The sequence below is a fragment of the Cnephaeus nilssonii genome (genome assembly GCF_951640355.1).
Source record: "Cnephaeus nilssonii genome assembly, chromosome: 7".
Classification (NCBI taxonomy): domain Eukaryota; kingdom Metazoa; phylum Chordata; class Mammalia; order Chiroptera; family Vespertilionidae; genus Cnephaeus; species Cnephaeus nilssonii.
The window spans coordinates 82,555,493-82,580,571 of record NC_137078.1 but is presented as its reverse complement, the minus strand read 5'-3'; the positions used below and the strand labels follow the sequence as shown (position 1 = coordinate 82,580,571).

The window sequence follows — 25,079 nt, the reverse complement described above, 5'->3', positions numbered from 1 at the left end:
TTCCCTATTTTCCTTGACATCTCATCAGCAGCATTCAACACTGCTGACCATCCTCTCTCCTTGAGAAAGTGTTTTACTTCGGCTTTCATGAAACCATATTCTCCTGGCCATTCCTTCTCAATCCTTTCAAAGGCTTGTCTCCCACCACCTAACCATTAAATGTTGGAGTTTCTCAAGATTCATCCCCAGAACCTGTTTTTTTTTATATTCTATTCTCCCTTAGACATTGACACCCATGTCCATGACTTCAATTACCATCTGTACACCAAATATTTAGGCCTCCTGATCAGACCTCTCCTCTGAGCTCTAGGCTGATGTATACCATTATCTAGTCAAGATTTCTACTTGGATATTTCAAAAGCCTCTAAATCTTAATCTGTTAAAAATGAAACTCATGCTTTCCATCCAAAATGGGTTTTGTAATATTCTCTCCCAGTGAATGGCACTACCAGTATTCTTAGACAAATATTACTCCAAGCAAATAGCAGCCCCCCCCCCTTTTTTTACAGAATGAAAGAACTCACTCTCTTTTCTTCTTAGGAAAGGGTTAAAAACAAGGACAACTATTATGGTTATAGCTCTATGTAGGAATGAAACCTTTTAAAATACCAACATCATCTGGCAATTTGGGCTTCCTACATAGAAGGAGCTCAATAAAGTTAGTTCCTTTACCTCTAATAAAGAGTTTTGCTGAACCACAATACACTATTATATAATTACTAGAATTTCGTGCACCGGTAGGGTCCCTAGGCCTGACCGGCGATCAGGGCTGATTGGGGCATTCCGGCTGCTGGCCGGGGCCTTCCTTTGTTTCGTGCTGCCCCCTGGTGATCAGTGCACGTCATAGCGAGTGATCAAGTTCCTGGTCTCCTGGTTGAACTCCTGAGGGGACACTTTGCATATTAGCCTTTTATATATAGATATAGATATAGATATAGATATAGATATAGATATAGATATAGATATAGATATAGATACAGATACAGATATAGATATAGATATATAGAGATAGAGATAGAGATATATAGATATATATAGACATATATATAGATATAGATATATAGATATAGATATAGATATAGATATTCCTCTCATCTCCTTTTAACCCATTGTACACATTTTCTTTTCTTCCCCCTTTTTATATATTTTTGCACAAAATATATTTTTAAATAGTTTTATTTTTCTTCATTTTCTATTTTTCTCCTTATTTCCATCACCTCACCTCCCCATGACTCACTCCAAAGATGACCTTTCAATCAACAAGTATTTATTGAGCACCATGGTGTGCACCCTGGGACAGAGTCTTGAGCAAGACAAAGTTCCCATTCTCATGTGAAGACAATAAAAAGTCAGATAGTCAAATGTGCTAATTAGGGAATGAAAATTGGGAAAGTGATAGAGAATGACTGGTGGCTACTTTAGATTGGTGGTCAGAAAAGGCCTGCTGAGGATGCTATGGTTAAAAATGAGGTCAAACTACAAGGAGATAGTCATTGCATCCCAGAAAACGAGAGTGAAAGGGAGGGAGGAGGGGGGAGAGAGAGAAACATCTATGGGTGAAATACACATCAACTGGTTACTTCCTGCATGTCTCCCGACCTGCCCTGACCAGGACTGGGAATCGAACCTGCAACTGAGGTAACATGCCCTTCACCAGGAATCAAACCTGAGACCCTTTGGTCCTTGGGATGATGCTCTAACTACTGAGTAAAACTGGCCAGCATGAAGTAATACCTTTTATCTCTAGAAATGTTTTCTGAATTAAGATAGTTCTGCCTATCATTCATATAGCTATACCAGCTTTCTTTTAGTGTGTATTTTCATGGTATTTTTTTTTACTATTTTTTTAAAATTTCAAATATTCTGTTTACTTATATCAGAGTTTCTCAACCTTGGCACTATTGACATTTTGGGCCAGATATTTCTCTGTTGTAGGGGGCAGTCCGATGCATTGTAGTTTAGCAGCATCCCTGGCTACCAGATGTCAATAGTACACTCCACATCCCAAGTTATGACAATCTAAAAATCTCCAGACAGTCAAATGTTCCTTTGGGGGCAAAATCACCCCCAGTTGACAACCATTGGCTTATATTTTAGGTGTGTTTTCTGTAAATCGCAGACAAGTGAATTATTATGCATTGTGACAATCTTTGTCTTTTAATGGAAATATTAAATCTATTCACACTTTATATAATCATGACAAATTCTCAGTGTTTGCTTGCCTCAAAATGGCTTTCATTTCCCTTCTGGGATATCCGTCTAAGCTCAGTTTTCCTCTGACAGGCACACTGATGGGAAGAACAGAAAGAATGGAAAACTTCAAAACTAGGAGAGACACACTGAAGCCATCTTGCTCTTTTCTACATACGTGTTCCTAGCTTGTCTGGTTATTCCAAGCAAGTTAAAACAGGGCACCTGCTCTGGGCAGATGCTGCTCCACGGGCCCATGTCTTTGCAAGCGGAAAAGATCTTTGTGGGAGTCAGAAAAAGGCACTGCTTTCTCTAGACAGAAGCAGCCCTGAGCCCGTCATATGTCTGGCAACTGGACTAGGTTTGGGTTCCACTCACCCCTTGGCAAGAGGTCCTTGTAAAACAAATAATCAGCAGAAAAAAAATTGGGGAAGCCTTGATCTTTCAGTTTCCATTGTTGTTATTGAGAAGTTAGCCACCAGCCTGTGTGCTGCTTCTTTGAAGGTAACCTGTTTATTTATTAAATATTTATCTGTCATTTCACTATGATGTGTGGGTTTCTTTTCACTTACCATGTTGAGTATGTGGATGTTTTTGTATGTTTGAAAAATTCTCAGCCATCATCTCTTCAAATATGCCTCCGTCACAAACTACTACTCTTCACCTGCTGGGACTCTCATTAAAAGCACGTCAGGCCTTCTCTATCCTTCAGGTCTGCTATCCTGTCTTACAGATGTCCCATCATTTTAGCTCCTTGGCTTCGTTCTGGACAATTTCTTCAACTCGATCTTTCAGTTCAACCATGTATAACCTGCTAATAAGAGTGTTCACTGAGTTCTTAAATTGGGTTATTGTATTTTTCAGTTGTATAAGTCCTATTTGGTTCTTTTTAAAATGTTACACTTTTTATAGATTTCTGTTCCTGCATATATTTTCAAGCTCATTAAAGAAAACCTCCTTAAATGTAGCCAGCACAGCTGTTTTATAGTCTGTCTAATAACTGCAATATCTGAAGTTTTTGTGGGACTCTGTTTTCTGCTGTGTCTGTTGGTTATTATTCGGGGTATCTTGTTATTTTATAGGACTGATTATCTTCGATTGATTCCTGTCTCCTTTGCCCTGTAAGGCCACCAGAAACTCAGTTTAATTTCACAGGCATTTCTTCTAGACTAGCAAATACCTTTAGAGAAAAAGGGGCTTTCAGTGCTCAGCTTACGCTCTGAGTTCTTGCTTTACCCTAGATTTTGGCCCAGTACTATCTTACTGTTTTGTTAGCTCCTCAACACATTTAAGAAAATTAAAGAGAATATTTCTCTCCACTTTTCTAGCTGTCCTCAATGGTTCTTATTAGCCCATTAATACCAGAAATAAAAGTTCCTAGATCAAGTGTGATGGGAAGCCTACAGATGACTTTGAAACAGGAGAGAGACATAATCAACTAGTCTATTTTGGCCATATTCTGCCAGACTCTGTTTATAAGCAAAGGGATAACCTTTAAAACATTGACCAAAAAGAAAATAGTAGTTTGAATTACGTGGATTTGTTTTGTGCATGATGTCTGCTTTACACAGATGTGTGTTTGCTCTCTTGCTCTCTCCCTCAGAGACAGTAGGCTCTTGAAGATTAGAGATCAAGAGATTAAAATGCCTGCCCTGGCCAGCTGCTCAGTGGTTAGTGTGTCGGCCTACAGATGGAAGGGTAGCGGGTTTGATTCCTGGTCAAGGGCATGTATCTCCTACCTCAGTTGTAGGTTCATTGGGGACGCATGTGGGAGGCAACCAATGAATGTCTCTCTCGCATCAATATTTCTCTCTCCCCCGCTCTTGCCTCTCTTCCTCTCTCTCTTAAAATCAATGGAGGAGCTATCCTCAGGAGAGGATTAAAAAAAAAAAAAAAAGCCAGTCTTGCCGTGTTTGGCACCTGCGGAGAACCAGTTCTCAGGAGTTCCATCCCGTCCCTCATGGTGACATGCACTGCCTGAACCCTGAGAGCAAAGAAAAACTACTCCACGTCAAGTGTGAGGATGTAATCAGAGTGCCGGGACATAGGAGCAGGTAAGCACCAATACAGAGTGTGATACTATTCAGTAACGTCCAGCTTAGAGGTCCAACTCTCCTCATCCACCCACTGCTGGCAGACGTATGAATTGGGGGGAAATTAGAAAAGTATGCATCAAGAGCCATAGCATTTTATACACTTTTGATCTAGTAATATTACATTTATGAATTTGTCTTAAAAGTAATCATGGGTGCCCACAAAGATTCAGCTACCTAAATGGTCATCATAAGAAGGAAAATTGAAAACTTAACTCCCGTCAGAGGGGATTTGTGACTGTATCTTCATATAGAATACTGTAGTTAATGATACAAAAATGTTCACAATATGGTGATAAAAGCAGTTTATAAAAGAATGTGGCAAGATCTTTTTAAAAAAAATATGTACTCATAAAAACTAGAAGAATCTAAAACAAAATGTTAGCAGCATTACTTTGAGGTGGTCGGATAATGTCCCCCCCCTTAGTTTTAATACTTCCTCACCCCCAAATCTTCTATAATATATTACTTGTATAACAAGAAAAAATAGATTATTATAAAATAGTGGATATATCTGATCGGTCTGATTGGCCAACTCAGACCAGCCATTTTAGGTTCAATCCATCTATCACCTATTAGCAGAGAAGTCTATATTCTCCTAATTCCATTCTCCTCTCCACACTTGGTCCATACACAGCCTTTCTCAGTTTTTGGCCTGAATACAGTAACATTCATCCATTAGCAGTCTGAGTAGGAGGCTCATAATATATATTTGTTGAATTGAACTTATGGCTAAAAGCCAGAAATTTAATGGTAACAGAATGTTACACACTTAAAATGTGATTGTTTTCTATTAGATAATCTCCATTTTAAACTATCCGTATGACATTACATTATCTCTCACAACCAAACTAAATAAAAGTATTCTGAGAGAATACCCAAAGGGGAAGTTATTATTACTGACTCCATGTCTTTTCCAGGAAGGTCTGTCTGGTGTATATTTAGTAGTTCCGTACAGTGCTGGTCAATAAGGCTTAATTACCTCTGCCCCTGACTTGTCTCTATTGCATGGAGAGAATCTAACCTGCCCCCACTCCTTTATACAAAAAAACAAATGCCTGGAATGAGCTGGAATTTCCAGGAAAAACATAGCCGCTCAATTGAAGTCCCTGTGGGATTACTGCACTGATGTCATTTTTAATACGCCTTACTCTTCCCTTCTGGCTGGCACGATTCGTCATCTCCTTCCTCACTGGTTCACTGCTTTTCCTTAGAGAGCAGGCTGTCTTTGTGAATGACTAGCTCGGGGAGCATGTGCAGGACAAACCCAGAGCCTCACTCCATGGGATCGTGAGAGAAGATAAAGAATGGGCTGAGAGCGGCAGCTGAATGGGGCAGGTCGTGCTGCTTCTCGAAGCTGAACAGGGCAGCTCTGTAAAAGAGTAGATGAGAGCACCTAATTGGGTTTGACCCCACAGGCTGTGTGTGCACAGAGAGGGCTGGGAAATGCAGCTTTGCACTTGAGAAGGGTAGTGAGATTCCAGGACCGCTATTCAGACACACTGATTCACTCATCTGCTTGATTCAATTTTATTTGTACAAAAGGTCTGTGGGGGCAACGGGCAGACTAAGCCTTGAGAGATCATGGGCTATGCAAATAGAACCTTAATGGAAGATTAAATCAGCGGATGTTCCCTCAGCGCTGTTTCCATTTGTAGGGCTGGAACTGGCAATAGGAAGGATGAGTCACTCTTACTATATTTCCATGCCTCTTGACAAAAATGCAGTCACTATAATAAAACAGGCCCAGTAATACTTAGTAACAAACAATAAAAATACCTTCCTATAAAGAGAATGAATGTAATATTATGGTCATCATAATTATGGCTGAATAGTAAGCATGATAAACCAAGGCACCAACAACGGGATGCCTCCTTTTTAAAATGTTTATAACCAGAGGAAGAACCAAGCCTTTCTTTACCTGGAAACTTCTGCTTATTAAGATTACTACTCCAAAATAATTTCTAAACATGCAGTGAACAATTATGTATTACCTATTTAAATTAACTAGTACATTCATTTTTTAAACATTAAGATCTCAGAAGAATTAAGATTATTTTTGTGTACTATGGGAAAAATAAACGATAAGGAAGCTGAGCAGAGATCAGAGTGATGCAGCCACAGCAAAGGAACGTTGGCAGCCACCAGGACACAGAAGAGTCCAGGGATGGAATCTAGAGGGAATACAGCCTTGCCGACCCCAGCCCAGTGAAACTGACAGTGAACTTCTGGCCTCCAGGACTGTGAGAGAATAAATTTCTGTTGTTTTTAGCTATGAAGTTTGTGGTTATTTGTTATGCTAGCCACAGAGAATTAATACATTGAGAATAGTCATTTCTTATACTGCTTAGTTCATTTTGAGGGCAAATATCATAACTTAATAAAGGTGACAACTAGTATATCATGTATACCAGTAATAATAATTTCAGCAAGCACTTGTGTAGGCTTACAATGTGCTGGGCACTATTAAGCATTTGAAATGTATTTACTAATTTAGTCTTCATCATGAGGGAGTTCTATTATCATCTTCATTTATAAGTGGGAACTTTGAAGCACAGTGAAGTTAGGGAACTTGGCCAAAAGCTATGTAACTAGTAAGTCATGGGACCAGGACCTGAACCCAGACAGACTGGCTCCAAAAGTCAATGCTATTAAACACGATGCCACATAGGGCTTTGCACCTATGAGAAATTCAACAAAGAACTCTGTGACAATGTCTAGAGTCTTTTCAAGCCTCTGACCACTTCCTCTTCTCCATGTTTCCTGCTGTGTTCACTGTCTTCCAGTGAAAGTCACCATGCACGATACAAAATACCAGTACATTGGAGTATACTAGTAAAATGAGGCACTGGCTGGTGGGTATCAGATGTGGGGCAATGTTATACATTTCAATTCAAAGCATTTTACAGGCAAGATTTTTTTTATTTTTATTTTTATTTTTTAGTTAATCCTCACCCGTGGATATTTTCCCACTGATTTTTAGGGAGAGTGGAAGAGAGAGGGAAAGACAGAGAGAAACACTGATGTGAGAAACACATTGGTTGGTTCCCTCCTGCATGAGCCCCGACCAGGGCCCCAGCTGGGAGGAGCCTGCAACCAAGGCATGTGCCCTTGACCAGAATCAAACCCGAGACCCCTTGGTCTGCAGACCGATGCTCCATCGGCTGAGCCAACCTGGCTAGGGCCCAAGATTTTAGATCTCAAATCATCCATCATTTATAACTAAAATATGAAGGCTCTCTTATGATATCTCTGAAATCAATAAAAAAATATATTTTCTTAAAAAGAAAGAGAACAGAGAAAGGGCAGGTTACATTGCTCTCTTGAGCCTAATTCCTGTGAGGCTCTCTCTTCTGTCAGGAAAGTTTTCCTGGAAACCATATTTACACACTCACTTAATTATTCTCTTCCTTCTTTTGATTTGCTGGTTTGTATAAAAATAAGTTTGCATTGAATTGCTGAAGCTTACAAGTTAATCAGTTTAAGACTCATAAAATTTTAGAACTTGGTTTCTGGCCAAAATTCACTTCTTAAAGGGCCTGTCCCCTTTCTTTTGCAATTTGAATCTAATTCTCTTTAGTTAAAATATTTTAAAGACACATTTAATATGTACACTGGATATTCTTAGCTATAGGTAAAAGAATATTCTCCTAAGGCAGTGGTCGGTAAACTGCGGCTCGCGAGCCATATGCGGCTCTTTGGCCCCTTGAGTGTGGCTCTTCCACAAAATACCACAGCCTGGGAGAGTCTATTTTGAAGAAGTGCTGTTAGAAGTTTAAGTTTAAAAAATTTGGCTCTCAAAAGAAATTTCAATCGTTGTACTGTTGATATTTGGCTCTGTTGACTAATGAGTTTGCCGACCACTGTCCTAAGGACATCTGGCCTTACTAATTAGGAAGATCAATAGGGAGGAGGTACCTTAGTTCTGAGCAAGCAAGGGATGAAATTCCCAAAGATAAGCCATGAAAAAGCTAGAAGAGAAGAGTCAAAGACTAAGACAAAAAGTCTGGACAGCATGAAATGATGAACTCAGGCCTAAGATTCTGGGTGATCAGAGCTCAGGACCTGGATAACAGATATGGGACACGAATATCCAGAATGGAGTGTCTGCCCTAACTGGTTTTCTCAGTGGTTAGAGCATTGGCCAACAGCCTAAAGGGTCGCAGGTTTGATTCTGGTCAAGAACACGTACCTTGGTTACAGGCTTGATCCTCGGCCCCAGCTGGAGTGTGTGCAGGAGGCAACCAATCAATGTGTCTCTCTCACACTGATGTTTCTCTCTGTCTCTACTCCTCCCTTCCACTCTCTCTAAAAATCAATGGAAAAAATATTCTTGGGTGAGGATTAATGAACAAAAAATAATGGAGTGTCATTAATTCATTCACTAAATATCTATTAAGCATTTAACGGTGCTTGGTGCTGGGATAATATGGCAGTGTATAAGACAGACCCAACTCCTCCCTTCATAAAGATTATAGTCAAATATTTAAACAGTGAACCAATGCTGGCTTTGTTAGTGAACCATGTATCTTTGGGCTAGGGGCTCATTATATGATTTCCTACAAGAGCCAGGATTGGTTTCAGAGCATGGGGAAGCAGAGACTTACCGACAGAAACAAGTTCAGTAAGTCCTCTCTGGAGTAGGGCACATGGCTAGATACGTTTCAGTATACATAAATTTTCTGAAGTACAGAGTATAAAATATGTAAAGGTATAGCTATTCTTAAGCATATTTATCAGAGAAAGGTCAGGTTACATTGCTTTCTTGGGTCTGTATAAATTAACTAGAGGCCCAGTGCATGAAATTTGTGTACTGGTAGGGCCCCTAGCGGCTGCCGGCAGGGGCCGCCCTCCCTTCCCCTGGCTGGCCCGCCCCCTGGTCGAACTCCCAGACGAACTTCCGGTAGAGGGGACAATTTGCATACGACGCTTTTATTATATAGGATGAGCCTCCTATCTACTATGTTCAAGGAGTTGTTTGAGGAATTGAAGCTATGGATATAAAAAATACATTGTAGCAACTATAACAATGTGGTAAGTGCTATAATGAGATGTTAAAGTACAAAGGAAGATCAGAGAGGAAATATATTAATTCATTAAAAGCAAGTTGGGAAATGCTTCTGAGATGTAATGCTTGAATTGAATCTTAAAAGATAAAGAAGTCTGTTGTTTCAAGCTGTCACATTTGGGGGTAATTTATTACACAACAGATGACTGCTACAGTGGCTATGTAGACTATACTACCAGCACAAATAGAAGGCCATGGAGAACACCTGGCCATTTAAACTTTGTTTCGTGACATGTGCCACAGATTATGCTCTAGATCTCTTCACATGTTTAATCTCACACATTCTTTGGCTCCCTTGGTCCATGTTGGGAGTAGAAAGTGAAAACAAGCATTCTGAATGGGAATGACAGATATTGGAGGAAGCAACACAATCCAGTCTTGTCTGATGTCCTCCACAAAGGAATCCAGGTTGGCTGATGTTAGGACTTGGTCAAATGGCCGAGTAGTATCAAGTGGTGTCAGGACTTGGTCGTACCTGGTCAAAGGATTACTCAGAGGGACGAGGAGTAAGAGGAGCAAGAGGATGAGTAAAAGTTGTTTTTGAGAGAGCAATAACCATGAAAACCAGAAAAACTTTTTTTTTGTGTGCCAGTTACACATAGTAATAATAAAGCCAAAAAATGAGACAACATAAAAAATTAAGTTTTTCTGGTTTTCATGATTCATACGGATAGATTAAGGAATAAAGCAGGAAACAAAGGCCAGAGTGGAACATGAGCATTCAAAGCAAATGTGATAAAGATGGCCACATGGTTCAAAGCTGCGGGATGGTCCCTGGTATGGGGGTGAAGGGATGGCATCAGCCTGCTAAAAAGGCATCATCAGAGCAGGGCAGACAAGATGTGTTATACCTGTTCAACCCCAAGTTCTGTTTCAGTAGGTTGAAAATGGTCTCCGTAGCTTCCCATAAGCAAATGGGAATATATGACTACAAAAGGAATAAAAATGAACTCATTTCTTATTTAAATTGGGAATAACAACGGATCAGGACTGTAACTCTATCAATAATACTCTCAAGATATGATGCACGTGTTTCTGGAAGTCATTCTGGGTAAATAATTCCTTGCCCCAGCCCAGCTGGCACCAGTGGTTGAGCACTGTCTTATGAACCAGGGGACACGGTTCACTTCCTGGTCAGGGCACCTGCCCAGGGTTGCAGGCTCAATCCTTGCTGTGGGAAATACAGGAGGCAGCCAATCAATGATGCTCTCACATCATTGATGTTTCTATCTCTCTCTCCTCCCTTCCTCTCTGAAATCAATAAAGATATTTTAAAAAATAATAATTCCTTACCTCTTTATTCTCTATTCTCTTCATACTGGCTTTCTACTTGATCTTCAAATTATCCCTCTTTTGCCCTTTATACCAGGTGTCCAACATGAGAGGACTACAGGAAAATGTCACTGTGTACCATGACACAGCAAGGACATAAAGCTATGCAACCAAAACAAAGGATATAGCACAAAATGCTTTCCCAGCTTCAGAAGGTAGTACTGATACCTTTAGGCAGAACCAGTTCCATATTTGTGGGGACCAGTGGAAAGTGAAAATACAGATCCCTTGTTAAAAAACTATTCAGAATATCAAGACAGCAACAATAGAGCATTAAATCAAGCATGGGGCCCTTATATGCACAGGTCACATGGCCCTGAAGCTGGTCCTGTTCTAGGGACAGTACAGCATGGTCCTTTAGAAGAGCTTTAGAATCAAACATGGAGCCAAATCCCATCTTTGTCACTCATTAATCATGTGATTTTGGGCAATTTACTTAGTCTCTCCATGCTTCTAAGAGGTTGTGTGATTGTAATCCAGTATTGTGAGGATTAAATGGGATAATGAATAGATGTATAGAAAGTATTTAGCACACGGTAAGCGATAAATGGAAGCTATACTATTATTGTTCAATGAGATGCACAGGTAATTATCAAAACAGTAAGTTTAAGAACTGAATTGCTGAACTGCTACTCAGGATATGAAAGAATGAGAATGATATTTTAGGACAACTAAAATAATGAAGCAGACAGGGAAGATCAAATCTTGTGCCTTCTCTAACCACTTTCCTATTTCTCTTCTTCCTTTTATTGCCAAACATACAAAGGGTGATCTACATGCTATCTTCATTTTTTATCAGCATCTCTTACCACAATCCTCTTTAATCTGGAGTTTAATATCTCCACTGCCATCCCCTGCTGAATTTAAACTATTCTTTTCAAAAAGTTACAATGGCTCCCTGTTTACTAAATATAATTAACATTTCCCACTTTTTATGTACAGTTTCATACTGCTGACCAATTCCTCCAACTTGAAACCCTTTCTTCTTTTGACTGCAGAAATACTACACCTTCATGGCTAACAGCATGTCTAATCAGGTACCCAAATGGTCATGAAGAGAATGCATTTGTTGGGTGCATAAATTATTCTTTTGCTTCTCTGATTCCTTATTTTCTATCATGCTGACCCCATTCCTCCTCCCTACCTCGCTAAATAAATGTGGGAAATCTCCAAACTTCAGCCCTTGGTCCCCTATACTTCTGTTTCTATGCCGTTCCCACTGTTGAATTAAGCTAATCATATGGCTTCAATTATCACCTTCTGAATATAAGACCCCCTGACTTCTCTCCTTTGAACATTAGCCCCCACTTCCAAATACTGATGGGATGTGTTCACTTACAATTTCCTGTATCACCTCAATATATCTAGCACCTAGCTCCTCCACTTCTCCCCCAAATTAGCTTTCCTGCCTGTCTGTCCTATTTTTTATTAATCTTGTCACCTATGTTCAAGGCTATATTTGATTCTTCCTTATTTCTTGTCCTCCATAACCAGTTAGTTACGCTTCCTTTATAATACTTGTTGAACCCATCCCTTATTTTCACAGACGTCACCCTAATTCAATTCCATATCCCTCATACCAGACTATTTTAATAACTACTAACTGACTGTACAGTTCTCTTTCTATCCCTACTAAAGTTTATTCTCCACACTGTTGTTGAGAATCTTTTCAAAATACTACTTTCATGACCTCACATTTCCCTAACCAATCATCCTTAGACTTCGCATCATACAGGATAAAGTCCTAACTCTTTAATTTGGCACCAATGCCTATTAAAATCTGGCTTCAACCAACCCTTCCAATCCTACAACTACTCTACTTAAACCTTCTGATCTTGTCAGATTGGTCAGTCTGATCAATTGGCCTCTGAAAACTTTCTTCCACATTCTGGCCCTATGTTTTATGAATGCTATTTTCCCTGTTTGAAGTCCCTTCCACATTTATCCTCTTTATATAACAAAATTCACCATGTTGGTAGAAAAAGTCTTCCTTGATAATCAGAGACCACAATGACCTTTCTCTTTTTACAACTCCTATAATACCACAGTTAGCACTTTGAAAGCATACTTAATTTCTGCTTTACCTGTGTGATTTCATTCAATCTTCACAACTATATGAAAGGTAGGTAGCATTAGTACATATGAAAAAATGAAGTCCAATAACTTGCCCAAGTCCCATAGCAGGTAACTGGTAGAACTGGCATCTGAATGAGTGCTAGCTCTCTCATTTTCCTGTCTCTTCCAAAGCACACATACAGCACAGTATTTCACACCAGCAGGGACTTGGTAAATATGTTGATTGAGAAGACTGCTTAAATAGCAATCCTGATTGCAGAATTGTCCATCTTAGCAGTGCACATTAGGTGTTATTGCCCCAATGTCACCTTCTTTACACGGCTTGATCTGAAGTTCAAGACAGGGATTTGCCAAAAATTCACCACAATCCATTCTAAAAATAAATTTTGGTTTGAGCAAAGCTAAAAAAGGCCTTGATCTGATTCAAACAGGTGAGTTTGGGGGATGAGGTCCACTTTACTACCTCTGGATCCATCCATGTTGTTTGCAAATGATCAGAAAGTACAAACAGGCTGGCTAGTGGATGGCTTATAGGGTAAAATGAACCATTTACAGTTCTAGAGGTGGATACTAAGGCAGCAGAACAGGATTCTTTTGGCTCAGATGGCTAGAGACCTCAGTAAAACAGCCCAATAAGAGTGACTCCTGAGTGGAAACAGATCAAAAGAGGGTAAGAGTAAGGAGGGAGAGAGAACAGAAGAGGGAAGTACTGAAACTACTCCATAGAGGAGATGGTGCTGTTCTTTTCTGCACGGTTGCCTGAAGCTGTCAGACCCAGCCCTGCCCTACACGGCTGGTACCGTGTAACAGCAGGCTCTATCATTTCTGCCTGGTTCCTGGTGTCAGTTCTCAGCTGCTTGCCCTGACCCACATCACAGTCCAGACCTTCTCTGGCCTCAGATCCTTTTAGCTTCTGATCTAATCACTCATTTCCCCAGGTCTCACAATTTGACCAAATGCAGATTTCACATTCAGCACTGCCTCCCTGGTCATGACCTTTATTTTCCTCTTATTGTATGAGTCAGACTGCCCTCCCAGATGATGACTGTACTGCCACGCATTCTGTCCAGTTTTCAAACCCTCTTCCTTGGAGCTGCTGCAAACTGTTCCTTGCCCATGCCCATACGCTGGCTCCTTACTTGGGAAGTTAGGAGTGACAAATTGGATCAGGAGCGAGGCTCAGAAACACCGATGAGGGGGAAGAGCGAAGGGGAAGAGCAATAAGAAGGAAAACACCACCGGAAAATTGTGATGGGAATTAGAAATTCTAGGTCACTGTTGGAAAGTTACTTTATCAAGGAAGGAAAAGGGCCGTGGCTGCAATATAATACCACTGCCTAGAGATACCACTCTTTTCAAATCTCTGAAAGGCAAACTCCTATTCATCCTTCAAGACCTTGCTTAATCGTGCTCTTCTCTGGAAAGCCTTCCCGGACCCTCTCTGACAGCTAAGTGCTCCTTCCTCTCTGCTCCCAGCTCTTTACACACACATCTATTATGCTGTCATTACTTTTGCTGGCAATTTTACTTGTCTCTCCCACTATTTCTTTGAAGACAAGGGCAGATGATCTTACTCATCTTTGCATCCCCAAGACACAGAGTGCCTGGCATTTAGGTAGTGCTTGCTGTGTGGTAACAGAGCGACATGAAAGTGCAATTTGCACTTCACTTGCAAAAATCAAATGGGTACCTGGTACCTTTCATGGGTGACCACGTTTCTCCTTGATTTAGAAGAAATGACTTCCGACTCAGAGAAAACGCTACTGATATCGCTGGCACATTAGCCAGGTTTTCATCCGCACTTGTGATAGAGACATTTCACCCCCACACTCCTGAGAAGCTCTCAGAACAAGCTTAACATTAGTGGCACCCGGCCTATCCCACCGTCTCTGCTGTAGAGAAAGCTAAATGACCCTGTGCGCCTAAAGCTGCCACCAAGCTCCAGGAACTGGGGATGGCGGTGGCAGCCCTGGTGGGCGGCGGGGGGGGGGGGGGGGGTAATTAAAAGAACACACTTCCGTAGCAGACCTAAGAGGAAAGTGAGGGAGGAAGGTGAATGTAAACCTTCCTTTATTAAAAAAAAATGTTATAAACTCACGCAAAACAGATGCTTCCTCTGGACATGACAGACCCGATCCACGTGTCCAGCAGTGACTTTTCCCCATGAGTGTCAGGTCAGCACCCAGCACAGACCACGAGAGGCCAGAGCCTTTCTGGGGCATCCTTCCTTCTCCAACCTGGCAAACCTAGGGCCTGCTTTTCCTAGGACCTAATTGTCCTCTCCTTCCAGCAACCACAACCCCCTCCCCCCTCAGCACCAATCCTGCCTTCGTCCCACCGGGGCCCCAGCTTGACGCCGGGTCAAAAGTGCCAGCGGCTGGGCTGTCAGGCCGCGGCTGCGGGTCGGGCCCGACCCCCGCGCTCCTCGCACTCCGCGGGGCGAGCGGAGAGGCGCAGGCCGCGCAGGCCACGGGCTGCTGAGGCGCGGGCCTCGGCGAGACAGGGGCTCGGTATCCCCGGAGGGACTGTGCGAGCAGCGGTACTGCAGCCGGTTCCCCGCAGCCTCCCGCAGGTCTCGGCCCCGGAGCCAACCCCGAACCCCCGTCGCCACCAGGTCCCCGCCCGGGCGCAGCGCGGCCAGTCGGCCCGCCGGCCAGGACGGCACGGCCCCCGCGCGGGCCGCACGCCACGGCTCCCGGGTCCGGCCGCCCGCCCCCTGCTTGCCCGTGTCTACGGCGACGTCCCGCCCCGCGCGGCCCGGCGGGGTCATCCAGCCCGGCCCGGCCGTGACAGCTGGGTGCCGAAAGGGTTAAGCCGGCAGCGCGGCGGCCCGAGTGCCCCGCCGCGCTGCCGGTGCGCCGAGAGCCTGCCCCAGCGCGCACGCGCCCGCCCGCCCGTTACCTGCGGCCGCGTTCGCGCTCCTCCTCCACCTGGCCGCTCTCTCCCGGGGGCCGCCCCTCAGCCCGCCCCTCGGCTCGGCGCCGCGCACCCTGCTGGCTGCTCGGACACTGCCCAGGGAGGAGGGGCGCTGGGCAATTACCATATATTAGCATACCAGTGCGTGTCACGTGGCTTCTCCAGCCAATGGTCACTATGGAAAGGCGGGGCTTGGTCTGAACACGCCTAGGTGCTGCTCCGAGCCTGAACCGGTGGCCATGGCAACGGTTGGGGGTGCAGGGGAGTGGGGAGGCACTGAGGCCCCGTGGAGCATCTCCCCTACCTGACTGAGCTCCACGCGGAGACACCGCGGGCTTTTCCCATCCGTGTAAGAAGAGGGACTGAACTTGACTGAGCTCAGAAAGATTCAGATTCAGCAGACATTTATTGAGGGCTCACCACGTGCCTAACACTTTTCTGCACAATATGTATGATTCTCTGGATAACCCAATGATGTCGGAACTGTTAACCCCACTTGATAGAAGGGAAAGTGGAGGCTCAGAGAGGTTAGGTCACTCACCCAAAGTCACACAGCCACGCTAAAGGGCAAAGTGGAAATCTGAGCCCATTTCTGAGTTCTGGCTCAGGACTCCCCTGAGTTATTTTCTCCAGCAGGGGTCTCCAAGCACCTCCCCACAATTCCATGTGTACCAAGCAGCTGATAAAATCTTCATGCAAACTTTGTACTGTGCTGTAGTGTTTCTTTACAATGACCTTTGAGATTAGTAGGCAGAAAAGTTATGCCCATACTGCAGATGAGGAGAAATGAGGCTCAGAGAAATGATGTGACGTGCTTCAGGTCAAATAGCTATGAAGAGCTAGTGCTTAATAACTATAATTTACATATATTCAAGCTTGCTACTTTATAAACTTTTAAAATTAATCTTCTCAACATGGTGGTATTGATATGACCATTTTACAGATTAAGAAACCAAGGCTTTGGGAAGTTAAGCAAATTGTCCAGTTATACAGCTAGTAAGTAGCAGATTTAGGGTTCAAATCCAGGTTTATCTGGCTCCAAAGCTAGTCTCATGGCATCTCATTGTACCAGGTTCATTTAATTTAGACTAGGAATATAGAACCCCTTCTTTAACAGAAATTTCTCTCCTCCTCTCTTAAGATGTAGATATGTTTTCTCTTAATTCAGCAAAATATCACATGACACATGATATGTGTTAAAGTGACAGAGGCAGGTGGGTGAGGACATCTTATAATTCTCTGCCCCTTTATTTCATCTCTTAGGGATTTGATAGTTCTCTTGAAGGTAGAGTAGTTTAAAAGCATAAGCATCTACATATGGGCTTTCCTTCTGCTCTTTTCTTTAGTTTAGCTCAGTGGTTCTCTAATTATTGGACAAGATCATATGCCTCAAAGCAAATGTACTAAAATTTATAGATATTTTAAGGGGTTATCAAAGGTAATTTTGAATATATGTACTTTTTAATGTACTGGTTTGATTTAAAATCCAGTTTCCACCTAAGCTCTGTTTGGTGTTCAAGATTACAAACACGGAGGCAGAACCACTTGGGTTAAAATCCTGACTTGACCACTCACTAATGTGTGACTTTGGGCAAGTTAACTTCTCTGTGTCTCAGTTTCCTCATTTGTAAAATCGGATAGGAATGGTGTGAGAATGAAATGAACATATACCAAGAATTTAGCGCAAGCCCTGGCTCAGAGGTAAAACCTCCATAATGGTTAGCTGTTATTGGCGGGGAGCTTTCGTAGGAACAGACAACTTCCATGTACAGAATCTCTCAAGATTTCCTAGCTGGCTTTGGAATTCTGAAGCTGCCTCCCATCCCTCGTGGCATATTAAACAGCCTGTTGTGCTGGTGAAGGCTTGTTATCTCTCCAAATGAATATTCACTCTTCTTGGGATCATAAATAATTCCTGGACTCAAAGGAGTTGGTTTCCCCTGCATGTCTCCTCGCACCAAATTACCAGAGTGCCTCCTTGCAGAAGGGCATCTTGACAAACAGCGGAGCCATAATTCAGGCTCCTTGAAACACTTTTATGAGCGTCTTAATGAGGGAGATGAGCTGTCATCAGGAACTCCTCCCGTCCTTCCCGGCCACAGGAAATGAGCTCTTTGTGCTCAAAGCGTTTCCAAAGCTGAGGCGCAAAGAGTTTTCAGGAAGTGGCCCAGGGATGAGAAGCTGTTGACTCAGACTCCCAGGGCTAAACAGCCCCTATCCTGCCATTCTCCCTATAGGGTCGAATTCCGCATAGTCTTATTGCAGCAATTGCACCAAAGGGTGGCTTGCATGTGGGGTATTAAGCCTCTTTCCTTCCCCTATGCATACATGTCAACAGCCCTCCCCTTCCCCCAAGATAATGCTGTATAGAACAGTGGCTAAGAGCATTGTCTATGGAGCCAAATAAGCAAGTGTGTATCCTGCTCCCACTATCTGTGTGACCTTGGGAAAGTTGCTTAACCTCGCTGCGTCTCAATTTCCACATCTGTGAAATGGGAATAATACAGTGTCCATCCTATAGGCCCCTGTGAAGATAAATGAGTTGCTAACATAAAGTGCTTAGAACACCCTATAGTAAGCACTAGATATGCACTTGCTAATTAAACAAAATAAATATGTAAGTTCAATACAATGTACTTCCTATAGCCGTAACCACAGCCTTAAGAGAAATACTTTAGGCTCCCTCCTCATCATATGCTGCTCCCAGCCCACTCTGACTTGCAAATAAGCATAGCCCAGAAGTAGGAAGAATGCATGCTTGGGAGCTCTAGTTTGAATCCTGACTCTGTCACATTCCTTGTTCTGAGAGCCTGGCCAAGGTATTTTACACCCCTGAACGACACTTACATTATTCATACAATGAGACTGATTTCCTCCTGGAGTTGTTCTAAGCATTTAATCAGTGTCCAGCAAGAGGTGATGAGGGCCTGAACTGGACTGAGGTCCTGTTTGATCAAAATCACCTTGCTCTTTTACTGAGCTTGAGAAGGCTAAAAGGCTAATTCCAATGTAACCCTGATGTTTGTGGGGGGGGGGGGGGGGGTAGCAATCTGAATCTGTGCCAGTAACCTAATGTACATTCTTGATAGCCTATAATTAAGTCACTGCCCCTTTCTCCACAATCTGGTCTTGCAAGACCTGTTATCTAAATGCTCACATTTTACAGAGGCCATAGACCATGAACAATACACAACCCCTGGAGGGGGTTATCAGCACTGGCGCCAGGCCCTTAGATATGGTCTCAAGGCCCCCATCCCAACACACGGGGCTTTTTGCAAAGCCCACGAAAGGTCCGGAAGTCCCATCCATATCTGGGGGACAAAAGAAACCAAAGGGGATAAAAGAAGAGCTTCCACCATATTGGTTTGCTCAGACTTTGGAGGCAACTCCTCTGAGACCGCCAGTGTAATAAAGCTGTGTAACTCCATTTCTCTAAGCGTCGCTTGGGTTTCTTCGGTCTTCTACAACAAGCTGTTTCTGGTGAACATTAATGAAAATAACTAACATTTATTGAGCACTTACTCTGGCCCTGTGCTATATACATCATCTTATTTAAATACAATACGATGAAGGCCCAGAGGGATAAGGTAACTTTTCCAAGATCACAGTGGAAGTCAGTGTCAGAGCCAGGATTTAAACCAGGACTGTCTGATTCCCAAGTCCATGCTAATTGACCCACCATGCCACAGGGCTCCAACTCCAGCTTGGCTCATAGAACTCAGGGAATGTGTGTTTTATTTCTTTAGCATTCCTCCCCCATCCACACACCCACGCTCTCCACCAGCGCCCAGCAGCGCCCAGCACAGTAAATGCTGCCCATGCACTTACTGAATGAGTGAACGTAAATGGTTGTGATATCCTATCATAGTGATGAAAGCCCCCCCCTTTTTTTTTCTTGGGCTGCCCCAGTTGGGAATTAAAGCAGCTGGTCACCCTCCTCCCCAACCCCCTCGCATCCTCTTCCTGCTAAATGACCACGGGGAAGGCCTTCCTCCTTTCCCCATGGGAGAGTCAGGCTTCTTCGTTTCAGAGATCCACAATGAGCGCAGCGATGACTCGGCCTCGGGGAACATTTGGAGAGATGTCAGGGGCACTGGTGCTTTGTAGGGTTCTGTTAACCTGCATCAGTGGGGTGATTTCCTAATAACGGCCTTGGATAGGTATACAGTTGACCCTTGAACAACGCAGTTTGAACAGTGCCAATCCACTTTTTTCCATGTGTAAGTTCAAAGGTCAACTGTATTTTCCATCCTCCGTTGGGAATCCGCATATGCAGAGGGCTGACTTAAGTTATTTGCGGATTTTCAACTGTGAGGGTGATCAGTGCCCTTAACCCCCACGTTGTTCAAGGTTCAATTGTATTAGCTTCCTAGGGCTGCTATAACAAAATACCACAAATTGGGTGGCTTAAAACAACACAGATTTATTCTTTCATAATTCAGGGGGCCTGAAATCCAAAATCAAGGTGTCAGGAAGGTTGGTTCCTTTTTGGGGGCTCAGAGGGGGAATTTATTCAGTGCCTCTCTCCTGGCTTCTGGTGGTTGGTAGCAATCTTTGGCACTCCTTGGCTTGTGGCAGCATCACTCTAATCTCTGCCTCCCTCATCCCATGGCATTCTCCCTGTGTGTATGTGTTCAAATTCCCCTCTTCTTATAGGGACAGTAATCCTGTTAGAGTGGGGCTCACTCTAATCTTCTTAACTTGAGTACATCTACGAAGACCCTATTTCCAAATAAGATCACATCCACAAGTACTGGAGGTTAGGACTTGAACGTATCTTTTCTGGGGGGGGGACACAGTGCAACCCACAATAACATGTTTGGGGTAGAAGGGAGTGCAGAGGAGATGGAAAATGAAGCAAGGGGATGAAGGGAAAGGAGAGGTGATCCATAAGGGGCAGATCCTACTTGCATAATGGAGTGTGACCCAGGGTCCCGTGGGAGTGGGACTAAACTTTTTCTTTCTGTCCAATCCCATTCTTTCCCCAAGATGTCTCTGACTCACAGACTTACAATATCAGACCTGGAAGGGACTTCAGAGGTTCATGCACTCATTCAACAAACATTTACCAAACACTCTTTGAGGAGCTGAGCATTCAAAAGGGAAAAAAAATGGTCTGAGGAAACTGAGGCCCAGAGAGGGAATGTAAATTGTCCAAAATGATACACCAAATGAGAATATAGGCAGAGACAAAATGGGAATGGATATTCCAACCCTGAGGCCTTTTGATGCCCACCAGGAGGGCCTGGGCCTGAATCTCTGGTGCACAGACAGATGTAGGTGTGTGTGTTTTAAGGTGTCTGTGTCCCGAGGCTCATTTCCAGCTCCCCAACCTTGCATAGGCCAGTCCAGTATTTGAGGGACTTTGCAACCTCAGACAAAGCTAGAACCATTCCCTCTCTGAAAATGCAATCCTGTAGCCTCTCTTCTCTGTGGTCCAATTCACTGGCTAATCTTTGAAGCATCCTCTTCCAGGGTGCCACAGCAGCACTGGGCATGAGGGAACTCCTTGGGGGCAGAGACAACGTCTGTTCATCTTTTTTGCCCTCGGTGCTAACACAGAAACCGTCATGGCATCGGCTCTCAATAACCATTTGTTCAATGAGTGAAAGAGCCGTTGCTCCAGTTAGTATCAAGGGCTACTTAGTTCTCACTGTTTCTGAATCCCACATTCTGTGATGGTTGCAGAGCTGGTTTCGGATACCTGAACTCTACTCTGAAAGTCACAGGTCTTTTGACACGTCCATTTGTCACTACATTATTAGAGGAGATGTCTTGCTCCCATTATCACTGGCTGATCCCAATATTGTCCCGCCTGGGGCTGTCATCATGTGAGATATCAGCCGGGGGCAGTGAGGCTGAAACTGGGGCAGGCTGAGGTCAGAGATGGGGTCAACCCAGCGGGAGTTGCCAGATCAGAGCAGGGGTGAGAAGGAGGTCAGATGGGAGATCAAAGTCCAGGAACTAAGCAGGTACCCAGGCAGTCCAGGCTCCCCCCAGAACAGCGGGCCTGTGGCAGGACTCCCGTAGGCAAATGTCGCAGAGGCAGGTCCCCTGAGCTGGCCCGCTGCTAGCAGGTCCCCAGAGGGTTCTTGGTCATTGATCTGAGTTTGAGTTTCCTCCTCACAAAGAGGATACAATTAGTCAGCGTTATTTGGTAGGCCTTTGTTCACATGATCAGATAAATTTTAAAATCCTGGAAGCAGCCTTATTCTATTCTCATGGCCCCAGGCTTACTGTTACTTTCCAGACTCAGTTTTAGGTCTAATTTCGGCTGTGCATCAGAATCACCTGTGGAACTTGTTCACATACAGATTCCAGGGTCCCACCCCCAGAGAATCCAATTCTCTAAGTCTGGGTGGGCTGCTGATGACAGAGGCTGTCTGGTGCAGTGGTCGAGTGAGGGGGCCTTGAAGCCAGGCTGCTTAGATTTGCAATAGTTTTGCAATAGTTTTGCCACTAACCCAGTGAACTTGGGCAACATCTTTCACTTTTCTGTGCTTCAGTATCTTATCTATAAAAGGAAATAGTAATATTCAGTACATTGATCTGATTAGTGATTAAATACATGAAAAATCTTAGAATAATAAGTGCTCAATAAATGTTACTTATTGTTGTTATCTATCTTTTTACCAAACCCTATAAGTGATTTAGAAGCAAATTCATTCATTCATTCATTCATTCATTCATTCATTTGATAATTACTAGGTACTCCATTTCCCAGGACCCATACTAGACACACATAGTCCTCCCAACTTATAGTCCAGGATCGTGGAGATAGGATGTGATTGGCTCAGCTTGAGTCAGGTGCCTGCCCTGACCAATCATCTGTGGCCTAGGGGTGGGGAGCAGTTACTGGTGTGTTGGGCTCTTCTCCTGGCCCTGTGGATACAAGAGGGGCAGGGCCATCTCTAGAACTGAGATCCTGGACTGGCAGTAAAGAGAAGATACCTCCTATATGTGATTTGTTCACTGTCACTCAGCTAATGGCATGCCAAGTCCAATGACTCCTATGCTTTTTCCATTTTGCTCCATTTCAGGATCATAAAATTGTGGTCACTGTGTTAGACTCTAGCAAGCATGTCAAACTCAAAGGCTAACACGGGCCAAATAAATGAGGCATGTGGCCCGTGGGCATGAGTTTGACATGCTCGTGTTAGCGGGACACTCAAGGTGCAGCCCAGAGCCTCAGACTCCTGAGGGTTCGAAGAGCTGGAGGCAGCGAGTAGAACAATGTTTCCCAATCCTGGCTTCCCTGCTAGACTGTGAGCCTGTGTGAGCCACCGCAGAACTATGCCTTTTCCCTTTTACTAATCAGAAGTCTCCTTTGCATTTCATCATGGCACATGGCCACCTGGCTAGAACCTACTTTCCCAGCCTCCTGTTTTAGCTGTGGCCATTTAAATAAGATCTGGCCAATGGACTGTGAGTGGTGTGGGCAAGGTCTCTGCACATCCTGAAAAGGAACACTGGCTGTCCCTCCTCCTTCCTGCAGGCTAGGATGTGGACATGGTGCAGATGAGGACCCCCACACCACAGAGGAAAGCAGGAGCAACAAGTTGGAAGGAACCTGGACTTTGGGCAACCTCATGGAGCTGAACTGCCTAACCCCCTGGATCCGCCACTTGTCTCTGCACTGTTTTATGAGAGTGTATCTTCTTTAAGACTTTTATTTTGGAGCCTCTTTATTATGGAAGTTTCCCCTGACTACTAACTAACGCTTAGCCCTAAGACGACCTGGGATTTGATGCATTTTGTGGCTATCCTTAACCACAAAACCCATCCTCCCCTTTAAGGTGTCCCAAATGTGTCTGTCTATAGTATAAGCAAAAGATTATTAGTCAGCATAGGCTAGGCTATGCAGCAGAAATCACCTCTATAATTTCAGCAGCTGCCAACACGCCAACAACAAAGGTTTATTTCTCACGCATGTTAAATGACAGCCGCAGGTCATTTGAGTTCTGTTCTGTCTTCACTGTCTATCTCAGATGGAAGGAGCAGCCCTTGTGTCATCCTAGAGATGGAGGAAAAATGGCTGAACCTTGCAGTGACTCCTAAAACTTCTGCTGGAATGTGGCATAGGTCACTTATATTTACACTAGGGGCCTGGTGCATGAAATTTGTGAACATTAAAAGGGAATTAATTAGAGGAAATATTTTAATATTGCTATTTGCCCTTTCTCTATAGTAGAAGTGTCAGAGATGAAAGAAAATTAGTAAAATGTATATGAAAATCTCCCTCCTGTCATAGTCTGGGGTGTGCCACAGGACCTAGAGTCAAGTCCCTGCCCACCCACGTGCGCCTTGAAATTGCACCCAGCCAGCCCCACCCCCATTGGGCGAGACCCAGACCCGGCCAGCCCCAACTCCGTCAAGCCCCGCCAGGCGGGAGGTGCGGCCTCAGGTCCCCCGTCAAGCCCTGCTGGGTGGGGGGCACGGCCTCAGGTCCCCTGTCAAGCCCTGCCAAGCGCTATGCAGCCTCAGGTCCCTGCTGATCGGTTGTTACGGTGTCACGGCATGACGACCATTTGCATATTAGCCTTTTATTATTATGACTAGTAGCCCGTTTGCACGAAGATTCGTGCAATAGACCTTCATTCACCTGGCTGCCTGCACCAGTTTTCTGCCGGCACCAGGGACCCAGGCCTTGGCTGTGGCCACCGCCTTCTGCCTTTTTCAGGGCCGGGGCTTGGCCCCGGGCGGTGGCCTTGGGCTCGGCGGCACCCAACATCCTTGCTAAGGATCGCAGGAGCCGACCCCCAGTGGTTTCCTGCGATCCGTGCAGGCTGCCCACTGGTGCCCAAGGCCGGGAAAGCCTCCACCCCAGGCTTTCCTGGCCTTGGGCTCGCTGCACCCAGCGTCCCTGCTACCAATCACAGGAGCCGACCCCCAGTGGTTTCCTGCGATCAGTGCAGGCTCCCCGCTGGTGCCCAAGGCCCGGAAAGCCTCGGCCCCTGGGACCCCTGGGAGGGGCGGGAGGGGCCGGGCCATGCCCCCCCAGGTGGCCCATCGACCCCCGGACCCCCGGGAGGGGCAGTACCGTGCCCTCCCAGGTGGACGATCAACCCTGGGACCCCCGGGAGGGGCGGGAGGGGCCCGGACACGCCCCCCTAGGTGGCCGATCGCCCCAGGCACCCCCCGGGAGCGGCGGCATGGGCCCGGCCACGCCCCCCCGGGGTGCCGATCGCCCCAGGCACCCCCCGGAGCGGCGGCATGGGCCCGGCCACGCCCCCCGGGGTGCCGATGGGCTCGGCCACGACCCCCGGGGTGCCGATCGCCCCAGGCACCCCCGGGAGCGGCGGCATGGCCCGGCCACGCCCCCCCGGGGTGCTGATCGCCCCAGGCACCCCCGGGAGCGGCAGCATGGGCCTGGCCACTTGGCACCGCCATCTTGAACTTCTCAA

General features: G+C 44.8%; 2 protein-coding genes across 5 annotated transcripts in view; one reads left to right on the top strand and one right to left on the bottom strand.

Annotated features, from left to right (window-relative positions):
* Positions 1-15,766, bottom strand: part of PHC2 (polyhomeotic homolog 2) — a 78,954-nt gene extending 63,188 nt beyond the window's left edge. For 3 of the 4 annotated variants that reach the window (XM_079776363.1, XM_079776366.1, XM_079776367.1), the window contains exon 1: positions 15,661-15,766. The gene's annotated coding sequence lies outside the window, so the exon portion shown is untranslated. Of the gene's footprint in view, positions 1-14,857; positions 15,166-15,660 lie in introns of those variants that run through there. The other variant, XM_079776365.1, reaches the window with a different exon arrangement.
* Positions 1-25,079, top strand: part of LOC307102653 (toll-like receptor 12) — a gene marked incomplete at its 3' end in the record, with an annotated part of 89,840 nt that overhangs the window by 52,339 nt on the left and 12,422 nt on the right. The window lies entirely within an intron of this gene.